The sequence below is a fragment of the Vicia villosa genome, linkage group LG1 (genome assembly GCF_029867415.1).
Source record: "Vicia villosa cultivar HV-30 ecotype Madison, WI linkage group LG1, Vvil1.0, whole genome shotgun sequence".
Classification (NCBI taxonomy): Eukaryota; Viridiplantae; Streptophyta; class Magnoliopsida; order Fabales; family Fabaceae; genus Vicia; species Vicia villosa.
The window spans coordinates 45497053-45511103 of NC_081180.1; the positions used below are offsets into that span (position 1 = coordinate 45497053).

The 14051-nt window shown below is 32.4% G+C and overlaps 1 pseudogene; it reads left to right on the plus strand.

Annotated features, from left to right (window-relative positions):
• Positions 1–709: 709 nt before the first annotated feature.
• On the plus strand, positions 710–13964 carry LOC131625406 (M phase phosphoprotein 10-like; annotated as a pseudogene).
• The last annotated feature ends 87 nt before the right edge of the window (positions 13965–14051 follow it).

Consider the following 14051-nt stretch of genomic DNA (forward strand, 5'->3'; position numbering starts at 1 on the left):
TATATATATATATATATATATATATATATATATATATATATATATATATATATATTTAAAATCAGAATAAATAATTTATTTGTTGTGTTTAATCCGAAAAATTTTAGTTTTTAATTTCTTGAATTTAATAAATATGTTTAATTATTTCTTTATATTAATTTATATATATATATATTCAAAATAAATAATATATACTATTTATTTATATTAATTTATAACCCAAAATTATTAATTCTTATATATTAAAAAATAATATGTAATATAAATTTTTTATAATATTAAATCTATGTAGATATTTGTGGCGTGATTTTCACGTGACAAGTTTGTGCAGTGATTTTCACCTGACAAATTTCTGACACATACTAGACCAAGGTTGCAACCAATGTAGAATGTTGTGTCATGAAAATCACGTGACAAAGTGTTACAACGTGAAAATCATGTTGCAACTTTGTGGCGTGAATTTCACGTGGCAACTGAGTTGCCACAAACGCTCATGCCGCATGATTTTTCACGTTGCTAAATGATGGTTGTGGCGTAATTTTTTATTTTGTGGCTTGAAAATCACGTGGCTAATGACAATTTTTTTAGTGGTATACACTACAAGAAAACAACGATTTAGCGTCGGCCAAAAGCCCTCGCTAACATACAAAAAACCGACGCTACATCAACTTAGTGTCAGCTTTATTTCGGTGTCGTGGCCGACTCTCTAATGTCGGAAGCTACTGTAGCGTCAATCCTAACGAACCTCGGGATTTTTATTGTCGAGTCAAATTTAAAAAAGCTATTAGGATATGAACTCAATATATTAGTCGAGTTTGTTCTTAGACGAGTTGTAGGCTATCCGATCTTAAATAAGTCATTTATTTATTGTTTTTAATAAAAAATAAAAATATCATAATATTTATTAGTATATAACTTTAAATTATAAATATTTTAAATACTATATTATTTAAAAATATACAATAAAATGTTTTAAAACTAAATAATGCATAGAAATTTTCAAAATAACACATAACTATCTATCATAGTAATACAAACTAATGGCTACCTTCTGGCTCACATAGAATACTCCTAATTAGGGGTGGAAAAATGGGCTCGGTCCGTTGGACATATTCATTTTGTCAGCATTTTCGTACGGGGTGGAACAAGAATTTAGACTTGCACCTTCTAAAGTGCTTGTCCGACCCATTTTTGGTGGATATTCACTACAACAAATAACACTGTTTATGACGAAACTTTCATCACGTACGATAAAAAATGCCGATACATGTGACCGGAGCGCTTTGTTTTATTTAAATAATAATAATAATAAATCAATTACCTCAGATTTAAATAAAACTGACATAAATATATGCTCAGGATTTGAGGTTTTATTCTCAGCTCCTTTTATTTAATGTTTTATATGGAACCAAAAAGGCGTCTTTATTTTTTTTAGATTTTACTACGGATATGTTACCTCAGTTTTTCTGTAAAACCAAGATAAAAACTCCCTAGTTTTTTATTTTTTTTCAACAAAAAAGGAGCCTTTATTTTTTTTGTAGATTTTACGTCAGCTATGTTACCTCGATTTTTAGATTAAACGAGATAAATACTCTTATCTTTTTATTTTCTAAGTGTATATCTAAACTACTTTTCGAGCCCTAACAAAAGAACACTAATTATCCAACCAACAGAAAAACACTTCTTCTCCAAAGAGTCATAGCGAACGAAAAAACTCTCTCACCAGTATGTTATTATTATTGTTGTTGTTGTTATTCTCCATTACTGTTGTTGTTGTTGTTGAGAAGCATTACTTTGGTAGTTTTAGGTTTTGGTTTTAGTGTTTTGGATGTTTAACGTACAAACTGCCTCAAGAATCAATGAATATGGGAAAGACAACAAGATAATTTACTGCAAGTTATAATTTTTATGTATAATACATTTCCTTTATTTTTGTTTTGGTTTTATTCATATTTAGTAGCAAATAACCATAGGATGAAAGCTGATAGATTAGTGTGTATGAAACCATATAATGAAACCCCTAAATTAGTTGTAACCTTAAGCTGATAGATAAAAAATTATAGAATAAAACTTTCATTAAATAAAATTACAAAAATGACATTTTTTACTAATCACAATTCTCTGGATGAGAGAAGTTTGACCAAGTATAATATGCTTTATCATCATCAGAATTGATGATGACTAGCCTTTTCACCTTTCTTCTTCTTGATCTCCTCTTCCTGAGAGCTCTCCTGGGTCTCAAAGGTTCGATTGTAGAGTTTCTTTCAACGACTTTGACCTCTACACCCACAACAACTTCTATTCTCTCAACATTGGATGAAGTACTCAGTTTTTGTTTTGCTTCTTCTTCTTCTTTGATTTCTTTGGATAAAGTTTGAACAGAAGTACTCATTTTGATTCTTCCTCTTTTCTGATTTCTCTGGATGAAGTTCTTTCGCTTTTATATTGATTCTTCTGATTCTTCCTCTTTTTTTATCTTTGAAAGTATAAAAGCTAAAAGATTTCACGCATGTCAAGTTTCCTTCTAATTATTGCTTCTTTAATTCACCATGTTTTCTTATCTTGGAAGTTGTAAAGATCTTCTGGTAAACTAGCTACCTTGAACTGTTGAATGATTACATCTCTTTGTCTTTTCAAATTTGTTTTCCCCTTCTTTGATATTCCTTCCACTTCTTCTTACACATAATTTGATATCATGATGCGTACATTGTAGGTTGTTTGGTTCCTAATGAATTGTGTCATTGATGTTATTCTTGTTTTTGTTAATTTTGTTCTTGTTGTTGTTATCCTCTATTACTGTTGTTCGTGTTGTTGTTCTCCAGCCAGTTCAAAAAATAATAAAAACGTTGATGTTGGGAATCAAACCTACTTGCAATTAACTTTACCCCTCTGCATTTTAATAACCGAGGTGATAAGCGGTAGCTTTTCATGACGTCCTTCGTTACCTAGCTTTTGTAGCCGAGGTCAAACGATTTCGCGTCTGACGTTAGATATGTTTTTTGTAGTAGTGATTTATGGGCGCGGGGGTTAACATAGTGCAAGCAAGTCCGCCTCTCCTCGTCCTCACTTTTTACGTGGCAAACCAAGGTTTTAGACTAGCTTTCCCGCCCGCCCCATTTTTTTGTGAGCTTGTGCGGAGCGAGTCAAAATGGGATGAACATGCCCCTTTGCCACCCCTACTCCAAATGGGATCCATAACTATAAGAGCATTGCTTAATACACTCTTAGTGGTGCTCAGACGCCTCCGTGAAAAACCATAAATGCCCCTAAAACACGGAGATTCACTTCCAGGCGCACCCAAAAGTCCACACCACATGTGACATCACTTCATAAGCGAGCCACCATTATTTTGTCATAAATTAGTACAAAAGTGTATCTCTCTAAAAACTATGAAAATATACCTACGAACGCGTTTTGAGTGATATTAATGCGCCAGATCTCCCCTTCCTCATTTTCATCTGAACTTACTCTAAAAAAATAAAAATCCTCGTGAGAAACCCCATTTTCTCAATTTTCAACCTTTCTCACAACTTCTACTACATTATGCCTAATCTAAGAGCTTTCTTAATCTCGAATCCAGTCCATTCAATGAAAGAGCTTCTACTTCCATATTTGATACGTTTTTTCATTTCATCCCTTTTTTTTATTTGTGATGCATATATTACTTAAATATGTTGTTTAAGGTACGTTAGGTTGTAGTTACACTCATAATACGTAGTTTATTGAGGCATGGATTGAATTTTTTTTATGTTTATAGCTTAAGGTATGTTGGGTTTATGCATTTTCTGCCGTTTTGGTGTTTCTTGTTTTACGGAAGTGCACTTCTGTATTTTGTCTGAATTTTATTTTTCTGAGTTACGAAAGTGCACTGCCATATTTTGTCTGCATCTCCTTAACTTGTTTGATTTTGCATGTCTGTCATATAGGTTTGAATTCTAATTTTTTATAGGATTTTTCTGGTTTAATTATAGGTCAAATGGTTGACAATCAAAATAGATTGAGGCACAATATAGTGTCCCATCATGCATTTATTTATAGGGATTTACCAGTTGGTGTCAGTTCATTTGATCCAGAAGCGTCCACTTCTGAGGTTCAGGTGTCTGCGACTTCGTCTTCCCAGAGGTACATGTCATCAGATGCTGCCCCTAAAGTCCATTTTTATCAGTCTGCTGCTGTTCTTGAAGTTTTTCGTGGAGGCCCCTATGACATATCACTACTTTCTTTGTATGCATACCTTGCTTCTAGGAACGTGTGGGATGGAGGGGTAAAATAATTTTATGTTTATTCTTTTAAACATATGTGTTATAATATTTGAACTTTATGAAGATGATTTATTTTTTACAATACCGTGAGACTTTGAAATGCATCAACCACGATAGGAAGATTGCAAAGTTGCAGCAACCTGAAAAGCAATAGTTCCATGATGTCATGTAACTACCCAAGTTGTAAGGTTTATGAATAACTGATTATACTATTATCAACCATGGTATATTATCAACTTTTTTGGAAAGATGACACTCAGATATGCCACCTTTTCATATTCTGATTGGTGAAATATCCATCGCACTTGATGATGTATTATCTTTACTACATCTTCCAATCAAGGGAAGATTATTAAACCATTTTCAGACATGGATCATCTCCCACTTTCCATGCATCCCTGGATGGTCATATGAACATGAATATAATATGGTTTGACCACATGCTTTCTCCTTCATCTCACTTAGAGGGAATTAGGCGATCGAGCCGTTCCAAGTATTTCTTGACTGCGTTTTCACAACTGATATACGCTACACACTGTACGAAGATCACTGTCAGACGCGTCCGTTGGATGACTTAATCTTCTTCTCCAGATGGTTGTCTTGTGGGTTACACATGATTTATCCAAATCTTTTTGAGCAAGTTATGCACCAGTTTGGGTTTCAACAAGGTATTCCAAGAGACCCATCCATATCTCCTCCTTCCACTGTCGTTTGAGAGATGTTCGTGTGATGTTTAATGATATCTATGATCATCTAGTACTAGAAGAAACACGAAGTGTGCCAATTCCTTAGCCTTGAAGTATTAACAATGATATTTTAGAGTGTCACATCCTTACATGATACCCAGATGCTCAGAGAGATCCATCTAGGACAGTTCATCAGGAGATATTAGATGGGGAGTAAGGTAGGGTAGATCTTATTGTTGATGTGTTACCTGCATGTCAGCATATTATGGCTATTGCACAAACAAGTATAAAGAGAAGAGAGTTTCCGGAAGGCTCTCAAATGAGGGTCATTTTTAGACTACGTCATTCTATCTAAAGCACAAATTGTCTTATGGTATAAGAGGTAGAGAAAGAATAAGGGGTCAGATATAATGAATAATTCACTTTTATTTGTATTTTGATAATATTTATATTATGGTTTGTAATTTGTCAACAATAATGATGTTTGATTATGGATTTTAATTATTAATATATTACATTTTAATTGAATTACTTAAATACATGATTTAATTGAATAACAATTATGTATATTTTACTTAGTATAAATGACCTAAAATGTAAGATTTTTAAAAAAATGTCAAATTTATAACAAACAGTCTTATTAGAAAAGTATAATTTTGAATTATTACTTGAGTTGTAAATTAAAAACTACCATATCAAAATAATATGCCCATTAGTTATTACGAAAGTGTACATACAAATTAACCCTTCAATATATATGAAGATAAACTTTAAGACTAATTTTTAACAAAATAGAATGTGTGACTCACTCAAGAATGAATGTGTTGTATTTTAGGTGGTACGAAAATATACTTCTAAATTTTAAAAGGATAATTTTATATTTTTTTTTAAAAATTGACTCACTGTCTTGTATTTAGGTTTGAACATCCTAATATTCACATTCAATATACTCTTTGCTTATAAAGAAACGATAACACCAACCCAAGAGTACCAACCCACTTTTAAAAACAGACAAAATAATTATACACCAACTCTAATTTTAAATGACTAATTAATGCTAACATTTACCCAAAAACATAAGTTAATAGTAACATATTTGCAATATATTTTCTTAAAATACGTGCATTAATATTTTAAATTTAAATTATTATGTTATTCAAAACAAATTTTTTAATTTAAGTGTTGCTTTCGAAGGGTGTTCTATTGCTTTCGAGGTGTTGATTTATAATTCACCTCTTATTGAGGCTCCTTCGAACTCAGGACCTCAAGGAGAGCATATCCTTGAGACCCAAGCATCCTCCCACTAGGCCAACCCTACCAAGACTTATTTTTAAATTCAAAATATACTCCCTCCGGTCTTAAATATAAGCAACAAAAAAAAATTTCTATGGTCTTATATATAAGCGCAAAAAAATCAATATTTATTACATTCAATGTCACTATTCCAAATATACCCCTACAATTTTTTACCTTTTAAATGTTTGCAACAATTTCCAAAGCAAAAAATAGGGGTAGAATTAGAAAGAGATTAAGAATTAAATGCATTGAGACATTCTCCTTAAATGAATTAGAAAGAGTGTATTTTATTGGGCTTGACTATCACCCATATCAATAGGTTCATAGTTTCACTCTTAAAGATAGATTGTATTTAAAAAGAAATAAAGATTTTGAACGCTTGCTATTTTCGTGTAACCAAAACCCTAAAACCACTCCACTTATTATATTATCGTCTAACCAAAACCCTAAAACCACCCAAATTATTATATTATCGTGTAACCAAGACCTTAAAACCACCCAACTTAGTATTATATTGTCGTGTAACCAAAACCCTAAAACCACCAATCTCCATCTCTGAAGGGAAGAGAAATACAAAACACCGCATTCATGGCGAAGGATTCTGGCGTTGAAGCCCTACTGTGCCTGAAAGAAAACCCACCTTCATTCCTTGTACCAAATCCAACCCTATCTGAGACTGCTCGTGCTGCATCCAAACACCTATTCTCCTCCCTCGGACCCTTCTCCTCAAAATCACCACTGCACCAACTCCTCACCGACGGCTACGATGCTGAGCAGATTTGGCATCAAATTGATCTCCAATCACAGCCGCTATTATCCACTCTTCGCCGCCGGTTGAATCAGCTAGTAAAAAATCCTGAAGAAATTGCGCAGTTGAAGGTTCCTTTGGACGGTGCTAACAAGGCGGAGCCAAAGGAGTAAGAAAGGTGGAGAGGAGAAAGTGGCGGTTTTGATGAGGGATTGGATGAAGCTGATGAAGACGAGGATGATTTTGAAGGGTTAGAAGATGAGATGGAAAAAGGAGAAACTGAAGCAGAAGAGGAGAATGATGAAGAAGAGAAAGGTGAAGGTGGCAGCATTGAAGATAAATTTATGAAAATAGATGAATTGAATGATTATTTACAAAAAGAGGAAGATAATTACGAGAAGGGTGAGGACAGTGAAGATGATGACGACCTTGAGAAGGTAAAATTGATTGCTCTTTGCTTGGTTGTTATTGGATACTGATTTTGTTAAGTTGTTATTTCCATATTGGTTTCTGAGACACTTTCATTATATTTATACAGGCTGGTGATTTTGAGATTGATGATGATGAGGATGATAATGATGAAGACAATGTAGAAGATATAGAAGCACAAGCCATATATGCAAGGTATTTAACTATTTATATATTTAGTTTCCTATTCCTATAAACTAAAAATAGATTTGAATGTTGATTTAAAGCTTACAACTTAGAGCTCGTTTGTTTTGGCTTTTTTTAAAAATGATTTTTATAGTGTTATATAATTTTGAGAAAAAAAATTTTACAAAGAAACTTTTCATAAAAGCTTCAAATGAAAATTTTGTTTAAATAGTTATTCTTAAAATGTGATTTTAGGTATTTCATCTATTTTTGGGAAAAAAATTTGGATATCAAATTTTCAAAAAATCATTTAATTTTGAAGTTATTTCAAATAGATTTTCATAAAAATCATTTTTAAAATACAACTTTTTGAAAAAAGAGCGATTTTAACTAAATTTTGGTCATCAACAATGTATCACTAGTGCAGAAAGTACTTTTTACATCGGGCGAAAAATACTTTTTACATCGGGCGAAAAATACTTTTTACATCGGGCGATGTAATAAGTCTGAGACATTTTACATCGGGCCATGACCCGATGTGAAAAATTAACATACCACATCGGGCGAATTCAAATGTCTGATGTGAAAAATAGTACAATTATTTTATAAAAAAAAATATACGACATATTTTACATCGGTTTTCATAATGGCCGATGTAATAGATAGTTTTTACATCGGTTTTCAACTTTGACCGATGTAATAGACTTGTTTTTACATCGGTTTTTATAATGCCCGATGTAATAAGTTTTCTGCTTTTAAGCATATAATAGTTTTTTCCCTATTTTTCCTATTTTTACCTGTAATTTTTTTTTACCTACAATACGTAAATAACAATATAGAGTTATATGATTTTTTTTCATATAATGGCTGTTAATTCTGTTGGATCGTCAAATACCTACAATACGCAAATAACAATAGAGTTATTCTTTGAAAATTCACATTAAGTTGCAAAACACAAAGTAAATAACAAAGTAAAATCGTTTTTATTACCTGCATCCAAGACTCGGTGGGATGAAACCATGTAGCCCTTTTTCTATTGCCATAAGTATATTCTACAACTATGTCTCATTTAATTGCACAAGATTGGAGATTTTCCTGTTAGAATTGATAGACAACAAGTTTTGTAGATTTTAAAAAGAATAAATTAAGAGTAATAAAAATCAAACTCTAAATAGGTGAAACAAACCTATCATGTTAAGTATGTTACTAAGAAAAAAATTAAAACTTTACATCCTGGCTTCAAATTATTTGCATGAAAATTGAATGCCTTATCAATTAAACTACACCAAGAGTTTTATCATGCATTTAAATTAAACTACGCATGTTTTCATCTTAAAACAATTAAGTACAGGGAACCATATCGCAAAAAAAAAAAGAAGGAAAGCGAGCTATGCATGATTTCATCCTAAAACAAAGGCTATGGTACATCAACACACCAATCTTCACTTGATATACTAGCAGACTTAGGAATATGACTACAAGTTCCTATATTGATACTTCTTGCATGCATTCATAAGACAAAGAAATGAATGAAATTAGCATCCATTAGAACACACAACTATTGGTTTCCATCAGTAGAAATATTTCATCTCCAATAATCAAATCAACTCCATGTATTCCAAATTCCTAATGCATGTCATACTAGTTTCCATCAGTAGAAATATTCCATCTCCAATAATCAAATCAACTCCATGTATTCCAAATTCCTAATGCATGTCATACTCACATAGCAACAAAACATATAAAAAACACAAATTACAACTAAGGTTTCAATGAATCATAGATCTAAACATGGAATCGTGTATTTCCTCACTTCGAGACAACAACAAGTAACTTTAATAATCAATCTAAAACAAACATCCAAGACACAGATACATTAAATTACCGATAATAGTTTCACCACAAACAAATCAACAAAACACGAGTCAAAAAAGTTACCCATACGACGTGATTACTTTCTCGAAGCCAAACAGCTGAGCTAGGAATAGATTTGGCATCAAAGTTATTGATGTGAGCGTGGCGGTGTTGTTGGATTCAGTGCAGGCGGAGCTCACGGTTGCGGGAGGAGTGCTAATATACATGGTTGTTGAAATTGTCTCAAATATTCAACTAAGAATTTATAGATCCAATGTTGTTAACTATGCCCCATAAAAAGCATACCTTAATTGATGAGGCATACAATGAAGATTCCCTAGGCTCTATAACCGGTTTTTTGTATTTGCAAATTCTCTCCCATATTGATGCTGAATTTTCATTACTCTGAAAATAACAAACTGCGAGACAATGTGAAATGAGCAGAGAGTGAACAAATTTAACTTTTCATAGGGCATACCATGCTTTTCCAGCACCCTATGCTTTGCTCCAAAAGGTAATAAGATGGAAAGAATACAAGAAGTCCATCAGGAACAATACGAGTCAAATTTATTGTAAAAAAGGTAAAGTTATGGAAATCAGTAATAGTTCCCAAATAGCAAACACAATAATTTTACCACAATCTTGTACTACAGTAATGTAAATGGGTATGGAAAAAATGATTATAATCATCAAAGTAAAAGGACGCCCACACGTTCCTCCCCCATTTCTCAGTGGCAGCAAGAACTTTGGTTTCATAATCACCATAAGGTTTTGCCATTGAGATAAATCTCATTTGCCATTGAGATAAATCTCTTCCAGCCCCATTGATGAAGAACCTGTAGACTGCACAACAAAATACTTAACCATGGTAGACAACCAAACCAAAAACCTTTGAAGAAAGAACAAAGCAAGAAAATACAGAAGCTTTGTCAAGCCATAAGGTTTGAGAAAGTCAATCTAGAAGAAAACGCAAGACGAAGGGGAGAAATTGACGCGAAATGCAGAATAGAAGAAAGAGCAGAAATACCTGGGGTTTCACGGTGGCCAGAAATCGCAGTCGCCACGCCGACATAGTTGAAGCTCGGTTCTGTTGTGATAATGTCCATACATTGCACGCCTTGAATCTTAGTTGTTTCGCTTGAATTCATGGATTTTAGAACTTAGGGTTTCGAACGTGATTTCTTCGATCCAGTAGGAATACAGAAACATTGGACCGGTTTCAAGAGTGTTGTGGTGAAAGGGAGAATGGAGAGAGAACGGCGGAGAGAGAACGACGAGGAGTATCGGCGGAGGGAGAACAGAGAGTAATAGCAGAGGGAGGACGAAGGGAGAACAACGGAGGGAGTTGGAGAGTACGAGGGTTTATGTTGGGAGAGGGAAGAAAGGGTTTGTGTTTGAGAAGAAATGGGTTTGTTTTTGTGAAATGGGTTTGGGTTTTCACATCAGTGGAGGGAGTTACCCGATGTAAAGGCCTACCACTCGGGGAAACGGAATACCCGATGTGAAATCCATTATATCAAAAATTTGGAATATTTACAATATTGCCACCGTGTTTTTACAATAGACCTTTCACATCAGTGCAAAGTAATACCCGATGTGAAATCCCTTATAACAAAAATTTACAATATTTACAATACTGCCACCGTGTTATATTTTTTCTTAAATCAAATATTTTTCATATCATTGGAAATAAATACCTGATGTAAAATATCTTGACAAATATTTTTCCTATCATAGATTTTGAAACCTGATGTAAAATCTTTTTCTGAAATGTCATTTTTTTTTGTAGTGTATGTTTATGTTATAGGATGTAAAAATTAGTGTTTCATTTTAGAAAAAACAAATATAAATAAACTTGTAATTTTTTGAAAAACAATTTTGAAAAATCTGTTTTTAAAAATACAAAAAAAAAATCTATTTTTTTAAAACTGAAGCAAACTGAGTCTTAATCAATGCTTTAAATTGATTCACGCCAGTTTAACTATCTATATGCGCCTTCAGAAAAGTTTATTTGTATGTTTATGTGGGGTTTATTTTTTCATTTGCTGCTTTCAGGTACGATGACTTCTTTGGACGTAAAAAAGAAAAGGGCTCAAAAAGAAAACAACAATTGCTAGAGGATAAAAAAGAAAAGGCCTCAAAAAGCAAAGAACAATTGCTTGAGAATAAAAAAGAAAAGGGCTCAAAAAGAAAACAACAATTGCTTGAAAAAACTGAAGATTTTGATGTTGAAGATGACATGGAATCTGACAAACAGGTATTTCGGCGTGTCTCGGTGTTTATACACACACATGATTGTGATGCGAAGATGTTTAAATTTTCATGTTATGATGTTTTACTGGTGTATGTAGAAGATAAGGACCTCTTCTAGCCATGAAAAGCAGCTGGAAAAAATTCAATCAAACATAAAGCTGATGGAGAAAGCTAACATAGAGCCAAAAACTTGGACTATGCTGGGCGAGGTAATATCACATTCCCCTTTTATAAGTTACATATGTAGAACATTTCTGTTATTTTATTCTTCTATTATTGATTTTATAACAGGTAACAGCTTCAAAGAGACCCGTGAATAGTGCTTTGGAAGTTGATCTTGACTTTCAGCATAACGTGAGACCTCCTCCTGTAATCACTGAGGACATCAATTCTTCAATTGAGGAAATGATCAAGAAAAGGATTATTGAGGTAAGTTATTGTTCCATGATGACATGATTTTCAATTATACTTCAAGAAAAGGATTTTCTATTTATTAATTAATAAAATTACTCAAATAACCTTAATTTTGACTCCAAAATATACTTCAATGACTTAACAATTTTAATTAATAAGATTATTAGTTTCAATTTAATAATTTTTTTATAGATTATAATAATTAAATAAATAATAAATAACAAAATATTGATTAATAATAATAAATAAATAATTCTAATGTTGACTCCAAAATATATTTCAATGACTTAACAACTTTATTTAATAAAATTAATAAGATAAGCAACATACTATTTATTTCTTAGTTTTAACTAAGACTAACAACAAGTAACCTACCAACTGTTATAATTATGGCATTACTAAGATACGCACATAAATCATTAGTGTTAGGAACAACCAATAAGAAAAGAGAAAATTTTAAATTTATTTAAAATTTAACTTCTTTTTTAATTGGATTCATGGGGTGGTTGTGATTGAGTAGGAGAGAGAAAAAAAATATTTTTTATTTTTAATTAATAAATTTTTTTGATTGGTTGTTTGTAAAGCCACTTGTTATGTTTGTGTTCATGTAAGTATTTTTCACAAAGATCACACTATCTTTGTTTCTTATCTATTCACTTGTTTCTCTTTCAGGGGAGGTTTGATGATGTTAAAAGAACTCCTAAATTGCCATTGAAAGTGCCTCAGGAAGTTAGAGAATTGGTAAAATTTATTTAACAGAATAAATAGACTTTGAACTTCAACTTGCTAACTTTAAATTATGTAACTAATTTGTGCACATCATTGCCATTTAATACAGGATGATAATAAAAGTAAGCAGGGTCTAGCAGAAATTTATGAGGTATGTATTTCTGGACTGTATTTGAACACTTGAAATTGTTTTTGACTTGCAGTTCCTTGTCATACATTTTGTTTTTTTTTTTTGTGATTTTCCTCATGTTTTTTACAGCAAGAATATGTTCAAAAGATTCACCCCACTTCAGCTCCGTTGTCACACCAAGATAAACTAAAAAATCAGGTGCAACACTTGATTCCTTTACTTCATTTCTACCATTATTTAATCTTTTCATCTTTTGGTTGAGTTTTATTTCTCAGGTACTTGAAGTACCCATGGACTGGCTCTGAATTAGGTTGTGTTGTTATTCTTTTTCAATTTTGCTACACACTTGATATTGTGCCTTTACTTGTGGTCAGGCAAGCATGTTGTTTAAGAAGATCTCTCTGAAAATGGACGCCCTTACTCATTTCAACTTTGCTCCAAAACCTGTATGACATCAACATTCCTATTTTCTCTTAATAGACAATATATGATAACATTTAAATTTTCATGTCTTTTTATTTTCCTTAAATTAATTTCACAGGTTATAGAGGACATGTCCTTTGAAAGAAAAGTACCTGCTCTGGCAATGGAAGAAGTAAGAAGCTATTCTTTTCTCAAAATTCTATTTCTACTTCTACTTTATAGTTACTTACAATGCACTATACTTTTCATGGATGATTGCTTGTTACTTACAATGTACTATACTTTTCATGGATAGATTGCTCCTGTGGCTGTTTCAAATGCTGCTATGATGGCCCCTGAGGAGATTTTTTATGGTAAGGGAGATGTTAAGGAAGAAGCAGAACTTACACAGACAGAGAGGAAAAGGAGGAGAGCTAATAAGAAAAGAAAATTTAAAGGTATGATTGGTTAGACATAGGAAGTATTCTATGGTCTTCAATACTTCCAATTCACTTTCCATTATTAATAAACAAAGTTTTATGGTTACAGCTGAGGCAACAGAAAGGTCGGAAAAGAAGGCGAAGTTGGAAAAGTAGTCAGACCTTCAAAAATGATTGGTGTTATTTGTACCTAAAAGCAAAAGCAATTAATGAAAGTAGTTAGAGTGTTCTCTATGGTTGACT